Source organism: Balaenoptera acutorostrata, chromosome 5 (genome assembly GCF_949987535.1).
Source record: "Balaenoptera acutorostrata chromosome 5, mBalAcu1.1, whole genome shotgun sequence".
In the NCBI taxonomy this organism is placed as follows: Eukaryota; Metazoa; Chordata; class Mammalia; order Artiodactyla; family Balaenopteridae; genus Balaenoptera; species Balaenoptera acutorostrata.
Window position 1 is genome coordinate 134,062,990 of NC_080068.1, and position 16,953 is coordinate 134,079,942.

General features: G+C 36.4%; 1 pseudogene; it reads right to left on the reverse strand.

The window, feature by feature from the left end:
- Window positions 1-14,044: 14,044 nt before the first annotated feature.
- LOC103012372 (39S ribosomal protein L9, mitochondrial-like) lies at window positions 14,045-15,345 on the reverse strand (annotated as a pseudogene).
- Window positions 15,346-16,953: the final 1,608 nt, after the last annotated feature.

Genomic DNA, 16,953 nt, shown 5'->3' on the forward strand with positions numbered 1-16,953 from the left:
TACACCTAAAGCAATTAGAGAAAGAAGAACAAAAAAAACCCCAAAGTTAGCAGAATGAAAGAAATCATAAAGATCAAATCGGAAATAAATGAAAATAATGAAGGAAATGATAGCAAAGATGAATAAAACTAAAAGCTATTTCTTTGAGAAGATAAACAAAATTGAGAAACCATTAACCAAACTTATCAAGAGAAAAAGGGAGAAGACTCAAATCAACAGAAATAGAAATGAAAAAGGAGAAGTAACAACTGATACTGCGGAAACACAAAGGATCATGAGAGATTACTACAAGCAACTATATGCCAATAAAATGGACAACCTGGAAGAAGTGGACAAATTCTTAGAAAAGCACAACCTTCCAAGACTGAACCAGGAAGAAATAGAAAATATAAACAGACCAATCACAAGCACTGAAATTGAAACTGTGATTAAAAATCTTCCAACAAAATAATGCCGAGGACCAGATGGCTTCATAGGCGAAATCTATCACACATTTAGAGAAGCACTAACACTTATCCTTCTCAAACTCTTCCAAAATATAGCAGAGGGAAGAACACTCTCAAACTCATTCTACGAGGCCACCATCACCCTGATACCAAAACCAGGCAAAAAAAGAAAACTACAGGCCAATATCACTGATGAACATAGATGCAAAAGTCGTCAACAAATTACTAGCAAACAGAATCCAACAGCACATTAAAGGGATCACACACTATAAGTGGGGTTTATCCCAGGAATGCAAGGATTCTTCAATATATGCAAATCAATCAATGTGATACACCATATTAACAAATTGAAGGAGAAAAACCATATGATCATCTCAATAGATACAGATAAGGCTTTTGACAAAATTCAACACCCATTTATGATAAAAACTCTCCAGAAAGTAGGCATAGAGGGAACTTACCTCAACATAATAAAGGCCATATATGACAAACCCACAGCCAACATCGTTCTCAATGGTGAAAAACTGAAATCATTTTCTCTAAGATCAGGAACAAGACAAGGTTGCCCACTGTCACCACTATTATTCAACATAGCTTTGGAAGTTTTAGCCACAACAATCAGAGAAGAAAAAGAAATAAATGGAATCCAAATCAGAAAAGAAGAAGTAAAACTGTCACTGTTTGCACATGACATGATACTATACATAGTGAATCCTAAAGATGCTACCAGAAAACTACTAGATCTAATCAATGAATTTGGTAGGGTTGCAGATAAGAAAATTAATGCACAGAAATCTCTTGCATTCCTATACACTAATGATGAACATTCTGAAAGAGAAATTAAGGGCACACTCCCATTTACCATTTCAACAAAAAGAATAAAATACCTAGGAATAAACCTACCTAAGGAGACAAAAAACCTGTATACAGGAAACTATAAGACACTGATGAAAGAAATTAAAGATGATACAAACAGATGGAGAGATATACCATGTTCTTGAATTGGAAGAATCAACATTGTGAAAATGACTATACCACCCAATGCAGTCTACAGATTCAATGCAATCCGTATCAAACTACCAATGGCACTTTTCACAGAACTAGAACAAAAAATTTCACAATTTGTATGGAAACACAAAAGACCTCGAACAGCCAAAGCAATCTTGAGAAAGAAAAACGGACATGGAGGAATCAGGCTCCTTGACTTCAGACTATACTACAAAGCTACAGTAATCAAGACATCATCATTTTCAACCACATTGCAGCTACTTAGTAGCTTGATCTTTAAACTGAAGTCTTTCAGTTGTTGGAAATTTTTCTGAATTATTCCTTTCATCATTTTTTACCCTATTTTCTTCATCTCTTTCAATTCTTTATTTGTAAGTTGAAACTCCTCCACTCACCTACAAATTTTCTTCACTTTTTCTTCCATATTTTCTGTATTTTTAAAATCTACTTTCTGTGAGATTTTCTTAGGTTTCTCTTCCAACATTCTATTGAGCTTGTTATTTAATTATTTTATTATTATTTTAAATCTAAGAGTTCCTTTTGTGTTCTGAATATTTCTCTTTTAAGCTATTTTGAACTTTTTCATGTATGAAATATTTTCTCTTATTCATCTCAAGGTGTTGATGATGGTTCGTATTACATTTTATTTTCCCTGAATAGTGTTTCCAGGAATGTGGTAGAGATTTTTTGCAAATGTCCTGTGATACTTGGCTGTCTTCTCAGAATTAAGAACAGTACTCAGAAAATGCTGACAGCTCTGTGCTTCTTTGGAGGGCTTGTGGCATATCTTTATTTGTAGGGTGATCTGGCTGGACCATATAATTAAGGAATCACCAATATCAATATGTTAGGTATATTTTTTTCTTGGTTTAAGCACCAAGATAAATGTCTTGGGGGTTTCTGCCTGGAGGTATAAGCTTGGGCATTTGCATTCTGAAAGCTAATTGAGAAAAGATGCAAGATCCAAAGTTTTCTTGGTATGATGATCTCACATTAAACAGTGCCTGTTGCCTTCCAATCTAGGAATCTCTCTTTTAACCTCCTTAAAGAATAAATCTCCGTCTTCTAACCAGAGGGGATAATTGATCACCTATATGTGCACTGTTCATGAGGGCAACTTGGAAGTCTAATTGCTTCTTTTTTTTTTTAATTAATTAATTTACTTATTTATGGCTGTGTTGGGTCTTCGTTTCTGTGTGAGGACTTTCTCTAATGTGGCAAGCGGGGGCCACTCTTCATCACAGTGCGCGCGGGCCTCTCACTATCGCGGCCTCTCTTGTTGCGGAGCACAGGCTCCAGACGCGCAGGCTCAGTAATTGTGGCTCACGGGCCCAGTTGCTCCATGGCATGTGAGATCTTCCCAGACCAGGGCTCAAACCCGTGTCCCCTGCATTGGCAGGCAGATTCTCAACCACTGCGCCACCAGGGAAGCCCCTAATTGCTTCTTAATGACATTTTTTATCCTTCTTTTTATTTTTATATTCACTCCCAATTCATAAGTAATTTGTTCTCTCAATTCCTGAGCCTTTGGAATTTTCTGTGGGATAAATCAGATTTCTTCTTCATACTCTAAACTTCCAGCTACAGATTAAATATTTTCAAAACCACAAAGTCAATTATAATTTATTGATCTACTTCTGAACTTCCAAATGTTGTCAGAGTTGTTTTCTTCACTTGTTTATTTGTCTTTTATTTGTTTTTGTAGGTTTTACCTTTAAATTTTTCTTTTTATTTTAGTGACGTTTTGGGAAGAGTGAAGGTTAATGCATGGATTCACTTTCTCTCTATCTTTAACTGGAAGCTTGAAAATGAGCTTTGGGCTCATGAACAAAGTATGACAGAGAATGTCATGAAGATTAATTAGATTCGTGGGAGTTTGTGGGATTCTTGCTAGTATATTTTTTGTTGTTGTTAAGGCTATATCACTTATATGTTTGATGTTGAGTCATATTTGGAAATTGATAATCTAAATACAAATATAAATAATTCATTTCTCTCAGTACAAATCAATAAATGAGATCACAAAATATCATATGTAATTCCATTTTCCCCAAATGCAACTATTATAGTAATTTATTTTTCACTTTGATGGGTAACAAATTTATCCTTATCTTGAGATTGAGTGGAATTTTAGTTCAATAAGGTTAATATCAAATATGTGATATGCATTGTTATATTTGATATAGATTAGAATGGTGATTATTTATACAATTGTCTAAAAGATTATAATTACATATGAAAATACACTTTAAACCCCAATAGAGCTTTTCTTTCATTACATTGGTTTATTTACCATATTACTCTACATTGAATAGTGCCTGAAATTAGTGTCCAAATAGTATCAGGCAACTTGCAAGCTTCAGTACTTGAGGTCAATTTAATTACACTGTGTATGACAGAAACTAGGCCATTTGGGTATTGCCTTTGCCACCAGCAATTGACACCTGAGTGTTAATGAGCTGGTAATTAAGAGCTGGCACATACAGACACATTTTACTGTTTGGGACTAGGATAACCATATGTTACATAACTTCGGTGCTAAGTATTTTGTTAGCTCCAGAATTTACACAATTATGTTCGTGAGGTTTTTTTAATCTCAATTTTTTCATGGTAAAAAAAGATAAAAACAATTATTTTAAAGATTTAAGTAACTGTACTCATCATTTTCAAGTTATGAAACTTTCTATAACTAGCAAGATTATAATTGGAGAGCAAATAATTGGAACCAAATAAAACTGCAAAATTTGCGTAATAGCAATTACTTTCAGTTTAAAACCACATTTACAGGACTTGTATTTTGAAAAGTCTTTTGTAATGTAAAAAAGTACCCAAAGCAACTTAATATGAGTGTATCTATGTGGGGTAGGCAGCCTCTGGGATGGTCCATAATGATTTCTACCTCCTGGTATTCACAAGCTTGAGTAGCCCTCTTCCCTTGAAGGTGGGTGGGATAGAGTAACCCACTTCTAAGAAATAGAATGTGGTAGAGTGAGGAGATGTCACTTCTGACATTAGTTATAAAAAGGCGATGGTTTCCGTCTTGGAGACCTTCTTGTTTCCTTTCTCATTCTTTTTTGGATTGCTTGTGGAGATGTCATAGAAGCAGATCTGAGGTAAGACACAGGTGGCAAGGGAATGAGGCCTATCAGCCATCATGTGAGTGAGCTTGGAAGCAGACCCTCTCCCTCAAGTTGCATCTTCAAAGGCGACCATGGCTCCTGCCAAGAGTTTGACTGTGGATCTCAAGAGAGACCATAGCCAGAGCCATCCAGGTAAGCTGCACCAAGGGTTTTGAACCACACCAATTATGATATAATAATATGTTTTGGGGTATATTGTTGTGCAGCAATAGATAACTAATACAATATACAAGTGAGAATCCTATTGTCTGCTACAGGATTGTAAGTATTGATTTTTCTTGTGCGATGTGACCATTTTCACAAATGATTTGTATAATGTACTTGTACCATTTCTTTGTTTTCCTCCTCAGTTTTCAGGTGTCCATTCCTCTTCTCCTCCCTACCTCACAAAAAAGTCCCCATCATTTTCTGGATTAATCTTCTATTGGCTTAAAAAAGAAAAAAAACTTCTTATCAGATAAAAAATGTATTAACTGTAGTGAATTTTAGTTGTGGGAAATACTTCTAATTTTCTTCTTTGAAAGAGTTTACTTTTCCATCCAACCCTCTGTAGGACATATAGCCTTTTATATGCAGATTGGTATAATTATGCTTTGAAATAGCTTTGAATTCCCTGTAGCTGAAACTGAGAACATGAAAGGCCAAATGTTATATCGAACCGAAGGATATAAAAGTGCACGTACATCAATCCAAAATGAGGTATAGAAATGAACAGCTCTTTATACAGTGATGTCAGTTGTTGACAGATTATTGAAGGATCTTTATAACTGCTGCGACTGCCTTGAGTAGGATGAAAACTCTGCCTGGGGATAGCCTTCTCAGTTTGTATTTTTTATGCTTTCAATACCAAAAGGTGAGTCGATGTTAAGTGAAACAAGAGAAATACTCTGACAAAAGCTTAACTCTCTTCTCCAAAGATGACACCTGGCCGCCAATGGTAAAACACAGTGTGATCCAATGATGGAATCTACCCAATCTGTCACACTATAGATGGCAGCCTAGATGAGGAGGTTACATTTTAGGAAGTCGATAGAAAACCCACATGGCAATCTTCACCTCCAGAGGGATCCCAGCGACAGACAAGGGCCTCTTCAGCACAGGAGGAGAGTTTACTGTGCTAGTGACAGACGCGTCAAGAGGATTTAAAGCACCCACATTCTGTCTTATCATCAGCAAGAAGATAAAAGAAACACAGTGGATTTTTGAATGTTTAAAATCTTGAAACCAACACTGTCTTTATTTAAAAACAGATTCTAAGAAAAACCTAACTTTATGCTGAAAGAGCATGTCCTGTGAACATTTAATATCCTGACTGCTATGAGTTAAGTAAAAGTAACTCTTAGAATTGTCCTTTTGTATCCACCATGAATAAAGATTTTTTTTTCCTACTTAAAGTGTATATCCTCTCCTGAAATTATAATGCAAACAAAAGAATGGAATATCCACCTCATCTGGGTTTGTCAAGTAGAAAGGAATACGTCTTAAAATTGAAGATAAAAATGCCCTAAAATTCTGGTGTTTCTGAATGTGCAGATATTAAGTATAATTGAAATCAGAACAAGAGGGGGATAAAACTTCTTTAAATCAAAATATACACTTTGAAACTAATACTGATTCAAGCCGAATTGAGTAGGTGATGCATGTAATACTTACATATTCAGCCTAGTCTAGGAAATTTTGCCATGTTTGGCACTTTGCAAAGCGAACGACTTATTAATTTGCAAAGTATATATGAAAGGAAACGATGATAAAACAAGTAGTCGTTGAGAAAAACATAATTGTTAATTAGCTCTGACACTGCAATTTAAAAAATCTAAAATGCTTCTTTTCTGAAATAATCAGCATGGATTTGAAAAAAATCACAGGCTTTAAACAAATAACTCAATGTATTCATTACGTTAGTATTGCTCTCCGTTAACCTTGATGCTGTAGGAAATATATAGACCATGCATAAAGGACAGCATGACGTCTCTGAAATTATTCCAAAATGGATTTTATTCTAGTTCTACTACTTAAAATGATGTGACCTTGGTAAAGTTTTGCAGTTAATTTGGAGACTCAAATCAGTTCTCATAGCTAAAAAGGGTCATGAATCGAAGCAGAGTTGGAAATGATGTCAGACAAAACAGCCTCCATTTCATAGGGAGAATCTTTTACGATCTGGGGACGGAGACATACTCAGCCCGTACATTCACATGCATTTCCCTGTTCAGTGGAAGTTCTGGGTAGAAATAAAAAACAAACACCACCCTGCCAGCAACATTCTGAACAGTCTACTAAAATGTTTCTAGCTACTAGTGATGGGGAATAGTAGCTGCTAAGTTAAACTGGCAGGTGTTGCAAGAAAACTTTTCTTGACAAAGATGATAAAAAACATCTCTACCATGAATTTTTATACAATTCCCAACTGTAGCACAAACCAAGATAAGCACAGAGGACTCTCCTTAAAATCAAAACTAAGATAGTTCTGAAGTTACAGTGAAAGCTAATGCTCAGAGTGTTCCATCCGTGGCAAGTACTGTGCTTGTTATCACAACACTTACATGAAAAAGATGATATTTTTAACCCATTTACAGATGATGAAACGATGAAAAGCTTATGTTCTTGACTATTTCTTAATTATAAGGCTACGGAGTGTTGGAGCTGGGAGATAATGGCTGCCTGAAGGACCCCTGCTGTTAACAACCTTAAATAGTATGGGGAAAAGATAAAATAAAATGAAGCAATTAAGCAAATAATGTTTCATTAGAAATGTACAAAATAGATCTATTACATACTGAATTTTAAAGAGAAACTATAAATTCCTCTCACATTTAAACCACAAAGCCTTGTGGTTTAAACAAAGCTTATGGTCCGAGTATCAGAAATGATGAAAAGACTTTAAGATTTAACTTGTAGGTTGTATGCTTTTTCTTACATCTTCAAGCTGTTAATAGTTTATCTCACACTACATTGAGTATGTGTGGGTGTATATGTGTGCGTGTGTAAAATGAGATAGGGATTGGATGGTCACAATATTGAAAATAAATAAAATAATATAGAACAGCGTACAGTAGAGTACATTGGAGAAAAATAGGATTTGAGATCCGCTTACCTAAAATTACTAAATTACGTTCCATGAACCCTTACTTAGATTGAGGGTGGGGGAAAAGGGAGAAGTATAGGAATCTTGATTTTCAAATGGACATTCAGCCTAGTATTCCTAACAATTGACTATGAATATCTTTTTTTTTCTACAAAATTAACATTTCAAAAGGAGAGTTTTGAGGCACGTACTTTGGGAAATGTTGATTTACCATGTTACATATTTTGCAGATGAGGAAAATTAAGCCCTGAGGAGTGTGAATTAAAGTTGTATAGCAAACTAGTAGCAGAAATCCACAGGCAGTGCATTTTATACACATGTCAAACTCAGGTTATGAAATTAGATGGTCTGGGTTAAAATCCATTTTATAATACTTTAAATCTGTGTGATTTTTTGAAAAACCACTTAACTAATCTGTGCTATGACTTTCTTCTTTGTACTTTGCAGCTAATGATTTAACTTTCCACACAGGATTGTTGGCACATTCCATGCTTTAATTCATATGAAATTTATATTATTGAACATAACATACAATAAGTATAAGATCCATATTACTTTTTATTGTAGTATGTTATATATGTTTAGATGGATTATAGAAGAAGTGAGAAGAATCATTACAAGGCATCTTGTGCTACAGATTCTATACACTTCTTGTTCCAGAAGTTTGCCAACAGAGCTCTAAGATCTCATTTGTATACTGCTAGGAATAAGAAAAGCAAACCCTTGGGCAATACCTTAAAAGAATTGCATGCCTGACAGATGAGTAATAATTAAAATGGTGACAAGGGCTTTGAAATCCATGTATGTGGGTTCTAACTTTGGCCAAATCACTCACTAGGTCATTGGTGATGGGGCAAACACCGACTGTTGGAGGATTAAATAAGTCCCTCTCTAAATAGTAACTTTCAATAACATTTGAAAAACATATTTCTTGGTTCTCATTGCCATACTGGTAGCAATGATTTATCTTCTAGAAGTTAAAATTAATCAGACCACTTAACATGGACTTAATGATGTCAGTGATTTTTGAATTTTTCTATTGGAAGACTTTTTAGAGAAGAATATTGAAAAGAAGGAGATGGATTGTTAAGTCTACACGAAGATAATACAAATGGTTTATCAGTTTAAGAGTATTTAACGGTAGAAGAGAATCCAAAATAACGATAATTATGACAATGGTGAAGCACATTTAAAAACCCGTTTTTCACACACGTTTTACTTTTTCAGAAAAATAGTGCTTATCTTCACTGGTGTACCCATCTCCTCCTCACATCAGATGATAGTGCAGATTTGTATTAGTTATGTCAATGGATGAATGCCATATTTGAAGTTTGTCCAACTATGCCTTGAATATTCATATAGAGAAGCTTTAGCTGAGTGTTCTATTTGTAACAATATTGACTTTCATAAAATTATTTTCTATTATCAACATACACCATTTCAACCACTTGTAGAATAAATTGTCTTTATGTGGTATACAGGGAAACTGGGAACGCATTTATGACATTATGTCTATAAAAAAAGTGCCATGTTTGAAAAGTTCATCTTAAGTAAGGAATTATTTGTAAGTTGGCGGCTGTTGAACAGTAAGTTTCTTCAACCATATCTTTTGAATAGCACCTATGAAAATAAAACTAAGTGCTTTTTATTTCTCTTTCTTCATATATGGATAAAACACTTTTTATTGGTATGACTGTTCTAGAAAATTGTTTAGGAGTATACTTTCTTTTACACGGAAGTACAATGAATACAGGTATAGAATTTATTTTTATTTCACACATTAACATGTTTGAACTCTCCTGATTTATGAGATCAGAAAGTAAAATTTTTTAAAAAAGATGTTTTTACAAAGTTGTGTTTAGAATATAGACATCCACATACTATATTTACATAGAAAATATGTTGAGTGGATGTGTGTGTGTATACATACACAAATATATAAATATGGAGATACCTATATTTATGTGTCTTTACATGGTGTATATATATATACACACACACACACACACACACACACACACACACATATAATCTATAGACATTTCACCAAATGATCTAAAAGTATATCTATTATCCTTCAGAAATGATGTGAAAAGCAATGCTCTTTGTTTAAAAACAGATTATTAGTAATTGATTTGCATGTAATCAAGGCCAATAGGATCTCTTTAAGACACTGATAAATTATATTCATTATTTATTCTTAATTAAAAAGGGACTGAAAACACACCTTGAGGGAGAGAAGGGAATTAATGTAAGCATTAGGGGGAATGATTTTTTTTCCCTTTCTAACATGATTTACCTGATTAATATTTGATGTATACAATTATCAGTAATAGTAGATCACGCAACTATTTTTTCAAGTTCAAATAGTTCATGCAGATTAAGTATGCATACATTCCCAATTCAAGAGACAAGGGATATAAAAGTGAACATAAAACTAGATTTAAGAAGAGATGTTTTTTCTGAGAAATGTTTTTCAGTAAATTCGAAAAATCTGACTGGCATTGTCTTCCATAGTTCGTTAAATTTCATCAAATCATTTATCACATAGACTAAATATTGCTCTGCAATCTTATTAGATTCTAGTTTCCACTCCTTTCCTTTTCAAATGTTAAATTATAACTACTGTCCTCAAGCCTGAAATCCAGGCCTGCCCCACTCACACCTTTCAGTGGATGATCTTGCTTCCAAGTTCAGAGATATAGTTTAGGCATCATAAAAGACCTTATAACTTCTTCTAAGAGCCTCATAATCTCAACGTTATTGGCACCCATCCTTTCATCTTAAAAGGAAAATTTACATCACTGTTTGTATTAATCAGGACTGTTGTGATTACAAGCCATAGCATGTCAACACATGCTGCTTTAAGAGAAAAGGACCCCGATGACTCAGGTAACAGACAGGTCTATGCATTGGTCTGGTCAAAGATCCAAATGAGAAAACAAATTCTTTAATTCCAAGGCTGATCTAGTCACCAATGTTTTTAACCCTGCTTCCTTGGACATCTTGCTCCGTCAATCATCTCTTTGCCTTCCTCTCCAGTGTTTTTTCCCTCAGTATATATACATGTTCAAACTTTCCTAACTTAAAACTATATCCTTCCACATCTAGATTCATTTACGTGTGTAGTCTCTCATTTTGTCTCAGTATACCCCAACTCAACCACCAAGGTGGACCTTTACCTCAAATCCTCATGGTTCTAAGGACAAACCCTAAAACTCAATATATCTGAAAATTAAAGTCTTACCTTGGACCCTACAGAACTTGTCCTGGGTGCTACAGGTGCTTTCTGCCACAGGTACTTTCTAAAGCTAGCACCGTGCATAATTCAATCTCTGAGTATCCTTGGCTTCTAGCTCTTCTGTTCGCTCTTTAAGAGGCTTTCAGGCTTCACTTCCAACTCATTATGAGCCAAGGCCTCCTCTTACTGAAGGCATTATTTGCATGAACATAAAGCCACTATCTCAAAATCATTTCCTTAAACTTAGAGGATATAGCCACGTGCATTGGGCGAGGGGGCTGTGATAGAAGGCTAGACAACAAGCTTTTTGGATATTTGGCTCACCATTTCAACTACTGGTGTTCCACGTGTATCTGTTTTATAGCTAAGATGCCAAATGATATTTTAAAACACTTTCACAGCTAAAGAATATTTAAACACCACTGTTTTACTGGATAAAATACAAGCAACTTCGGTTCATACTCTGACCAATGAATTTAACCTTCCTTTTTCCCAAGTCTGCCTCAGATTTTTCAGTCTAGGAACCCTGAATTGTATTTCCCCGTGAACAACCCTCTCTCAACCCCTCTGCACCTTGCACTTGGTATTCATTTTGTGTGGAACATCCTGAGTCACTTTTTTGTTTGGAGAACACCTGTTCATCCTTTACTCCTCAATGGCACAAACTGCTGATTTTTCTCTGACATCTTTGACTTCTATAAATAGATGTCTACACTTCTTTCTTTCTTTCCTTTTTTTGGTTGTGCCATGCGTGGCATGCGGGATCTTACTTGATCCTCCTCCACTTCTTCTAGAAGTGATTTGAAAATGAATCACAGAATGACTTTTGCCTTCCTGGTGTTTATAACCCAGAGATATCTGAGAATCATATACAAAGTGCTTAGGAATGAGGAGGACAAGATATGCTTACGAGGTAAGAGCTTATGGAGTGAAGTCTGTATAAAGTTTATTCTAGAAGACTTATTCATAGAGATGAGTTTAAGTAGAGATTAGAGAAGACAAATGAAACTAAGTTATGTATAAGTAGATTATCTCTATTACAATTTGTCAGTAATAATCTGTATGCTCTTTATAAATGTTGTGGTGGAGACCACTTCACTTTATTTTGTTGACGTAATAATGCCTACATATTAAAGCAATAGGTTGACAAATGAACAATTTAATATAACAACCATAGGGGAATTTTAAATTGCTATAGGAATAGTCTTTTTTTTTTTTTTTTTTTTTTTTGCTGAATATACCAGTTCCCATCTTATCTATATATTGTCATCAAATTAAAGCCTAAACTTTTCAGAATATTGAAATAGAAGGCATTTTGAGTTCTTCGTCCAAGTTCAGCTAAATTACTTGGGAAGGATTTTTCTATTTTCAGGGTTTAGTTTGACAGCAGTGTTATCAATATCAGAAACTATAAATAATTCACTTTTTTTTCATCCCAGGAGTTTAGCAACATGCCCAGCATTTAGTATACTTAGTTTAATAAATTAGTGTACTTAGTATAAATAAATATAAATTGAAAGGCTTTATGAATGAAGCTACTCAATTTAGATTGATGTTCTGCATTAATCAGAGAAGTAATGTAATCTTTCTCCTGGAATTCTATAGAAGCAGAGACAAATTGATTTGAGAACAGAATGGATATTTGGATAACTTTTCAAGTTAAGTCTTCATAGTGTGACTTAATTGCCCTTAATGAAATGTTGTGAATTCTTTGAATAATTCACATATCCTATAGAGAAAACTGTACATACATGTAATAGTTATCAAAAAAGTTCACTATTTTTTATGTTATATTTTAAAATAAAAATATATTAAATATTTGTGTGGGTTTTTTTCCTGGCATTCCTCCACTTCTTACTACAGTGTCTTTTTTTTTTTTTCCTAAATACAATTATTTAATTATTTAATTTAAATCACAGAGAGAAAATTGGCTTCAAGTAGGAAATTCCTATGGGATGTCTTTTTTCCTTAAAACAGAGGAGAAACTTGAACAGACACGATAGCTTTAGTTGTAGAAGCCTAAGGATCAGTAAATCCCCATTGTGTTGTTGATTAAAATGATAGTTGGGATAGGCAAATAGTAGCAACATCTCTAGAATGCCATAGTAAAAACAATATTTCACACTAAAGAGGCTTTCTGTTATTCACAACTTGAGATGTCTTAAACAAACCTGTGTTTAATGTTTGGCTTTGCCACTTTCTAACTTTGTAACCTTGGATAATCTCTCAGCCTCAGAGACCCCATGGGTAAATTTGGGTTTTTTATACCTTTCTCCAAGCCTTGTTAAATGCACAAACTATAAAGTGACAATAACTGGTAGAGTTTTTATTGTTTCTAGGATGTTGATGACAAGGATGGTGATTTTTAAGCGAGTCACCATACCAGGCCCTGAGCTAAGATCATTGGATGCAATGGTAAGACAGTTCTGACGGCTCAGAACCTCATATTCTATGTTTCTCTTGCACACAAGTTTTCCATAATTTTGAAAACTACTATGATGTAAACCGACTAAGACTGAATTGTCTTCATCTGGTCTGAAGATTTTACTCTCTCTTTATATCAGATGGCGCAGAATAACATCCTTTGCCTTGAAATCAATACTTAGATAAGTAAGCTTGGAGTACATCCAAAGAGAAGTTTTATCCTTCATTCAATCATCAAGTATATCATATGTTCAATACTCTGTTTAAAAGCCAGTGATCATAAATGAACTTTTTTTTTTTTTTCCTAAAGAACACACCTCTTCATTTTTTCTTGAGGTACAAACATTCAGTTTGGATGATGAGAATGAGCTAGCTCTACCATTTACTCCAATGAATTCTAATGGAGGAAGAGGCTAAATAGGATCTAGACTCTTTGGGTCTATTAATACTCAATTTATCAAAATTGCAGCCTGGTATTTCTGGAGTAGGACTGCCCCAACGAGGCCAGATGTGATAACTGCTGAAGATGAAGATGGCAAATATGGACAATTCGATAGGTACATACAGTCTAGTCTTTTGTCTTCCGATGGTCTCTAAAATTCCGTATTTGGTCAGAGCTGGGAGTGATACCGTGGTGCTGGTCCATCTTTGCTCCACTGCTCCTCTAATTCTGCTTTGCTGTTTTGAAGGGAGAATAGGTTCAGATAGTCTGCGAGCTGGTGGGGGCCATTCCCTTGGCAGCTTACTGGGCTAACCAGTACTTATATCTTTTGGTCTTGGGCCTCTCAAAGTTCACCACAGACACAGGTACCCTCACAGTGCCAAGCCCATTTACAGTGTGAAATAGAATTCATATTTTACGGCAAGACAAGAAAATTATAAACATAAAATTTCTTCTCTGCCCTTTGGCCTCCCTTCACCCTCCACTGTGCATCGTGTATCTGTATTATGAATTGACCGAACCTCCCCCATGGTCAGGAATACCTGCTCAACCAAAGACAGCAACATTCTTCTAGCAACAATAAGACAACTCCTTAAAAGATAACATTCCTTCTTGAGCTTATAAAGGGTCACATGACCCACCAGGATGCCACTTAGATCTGGATTATGTAAACTGTGAATACATCATTTGATGTTCAGCCCTCTGTCTCAAAAAACTTATATAACCGTGCCTTGATTTCTAACTGACAGAATAGTTAGTTCTCAGAACGTTCTGAGATGCTCTTCCCAGGTTATAATCCTCAAATTTGGCTTGAATGAAATTGTCCAATTCTTTCTTAGATCAACTGATTGACATTTTGTCCACAACCGTCACCTCACACCAGCATTCGCCCCTCTGTGCGATGGGCTCTTCTGGTAACTTTAACGCATGTGGGGTGACCACAACACCAAGATTTCTGAGGAAGTGGCCAGCAACTATTTCAGGGTTTAGCTCCCATTTGACACTGTTCATTCCCTCGTCCAGGTGACATCGTTTCATAAATTTCACTGTCGCCTCACCTGCCTTGGTCTGGATCTTCTCTGGTCTTCCTTCTTGTCTCAGCAAGTTCTCCTCTTGAAACGGCTTCTCGTTTTCAGGAGATGCATATACAGCCAGTCCTTGAGGAAGTAGTCAATTACGGCCCACAGGTTCTTTTCACTGAGACCAGGTCACCTCCGGACTCCAAGTTCCTCCACTGGCTGCGTGAGGATGAGCTGCAAGCTGTCTCTGGGCTGGTGTTCGCGTCCTCCACCAGCTTGCGGACGTGGTGTTGCCGGTGCAGGCGCGGGCTTCCGGCCCTCTGGGGCTAGCAGCACTTTCCACCGGAGCAACCCGATGACCGAGCCCCGATTGTGAGAGAGGCTGAGGTCAAGCTCCAAGCCGGGGACGCCCCCTTCAAGTTGCGCCCGCAGGCTCTCCGGACCTCCAGGTCGCAGCAGCTTCTTAGCGCCCGCCCGCAGCAGAGCTCCGCCCGCAGCAGAGCTCCGCCCACAGCAGAGCTCCGCCCCCAGGCTGCGCATGCGCAGCCACCATGTTCGTCTGCACCGGAAGGGAGACCGTGCCGAGGAGTTTGATACAGTCCCTGAACTGCAACTGAGGCAGAAGGGCATCAGAATCTTCAGCTTGGAAGGTAAGGATGAGGTCACCATCCCCAGATTAAAGTAAATTGCAATAGATCATAAGGAGAAATTGTGAAAGATAGCCAGAGGTAATCTAAAATTCCTAGGAATTTACTTGCCGTTTAACTTTGCTCAGAAGTGTTTCATCTATAGTTGCCTTTTTTATTTTTTAACATCTTTATTGGAGTATAATTGCTTTACAATGGTGTGTTAGTTTCTGCTTTATAACAAAATGAATCAGCTATACGTATACATATATCCCCATATCTCCTCCTTCTTGCGTCTCCCTCCCACCCTCCCTATCCCACCCCTCTAGGTGGTCACAAAGCACCGAGCTGATCTCCCTGTGCTATGCGGCTGCTTCCCACTAGCTATCTATTTTACATTTGGTAGTGTATATATGTCCATGCCACTCTTTCACTTCATCCCAGCTTACCCTTCCCTCTCCCCGTGTCCTCAAGTCCATTCTCTAGGCCTACATCTTTATTCCTGTCCTGCCCCTAGGTTCTTCATATAGTTGCTTAGTTTATACCCATTGACTGAAAAAAAAAAAAAGCACAACCTAAAAGTTGAGAGTTATGTTTTATTCGACAGACATTCTTAGGACTTCAGGCCTTGGAGATACTATCTTAACTCTGAGAGACTGCTCCAAACAGGAAAGGAGGAGGCCAGGATATAGAGGAGTATTTGCAACAGAATCAGGTAATCAGAACATCAAAAGATTACTATTAATAAAAGAAAACCAGATATCTCAAGGAAGTTAGCACTTTTCTAGGTATGGGAAGATGCAAGAGTCTGGGCTCACTGAAATCATTCTTTTGAGGTGCACCTCAGCTATCTGGGACCAGTATCCTGTGTTTTCTCATCCTGAGTTTCCTCAGGCTGCACCATCACGGGTGACTGTAGTCTGATCCCTGCTAGACGGTGGGCATTCCTTGTTTCCTTCCTGAGTTCCCTCAGGGTTCACTATCAGGGCATCTGCAATGTGATGGCTGATGGCTCTTACATCCTTTGTTTACTGATATGACTGGCAATAATTTAGTTCTCATACCTCATACATATTTGAGGAATTCTCAATAACTGTGATACTAACATTTGTTGAACATTGATTATTTCCCAATCACTGTATTAAACAATTTCCATTATATTTCATTCTCACAACACACATTATTGGTCAAATTACCATTACAAAGAAAAAAATTCCCTCCAGCTATGTTAAGCAGAAAGGAATTTATTACAGATTATTAAATCTTTCACACAATCCTGGACAGGGTTAAGAAAAGAGAGATCTCTGATTGAGATTTTGGGAACCCTTTTCAAAGGTATGCGGCAGGACCAAGTTTCTAAGGGAACTATTGTCTATGTACAGTAGGTATATCAACACTACACTGCCATAGTCAGGAAACAGCCATGATGAAGAAGCCACTGTTACTTTGGATAGGAAAAACTTAGTAAGCAAAAAGCGCTCTAAACTATTGACTTCTATATCAACAAGCAAACACATCTTTT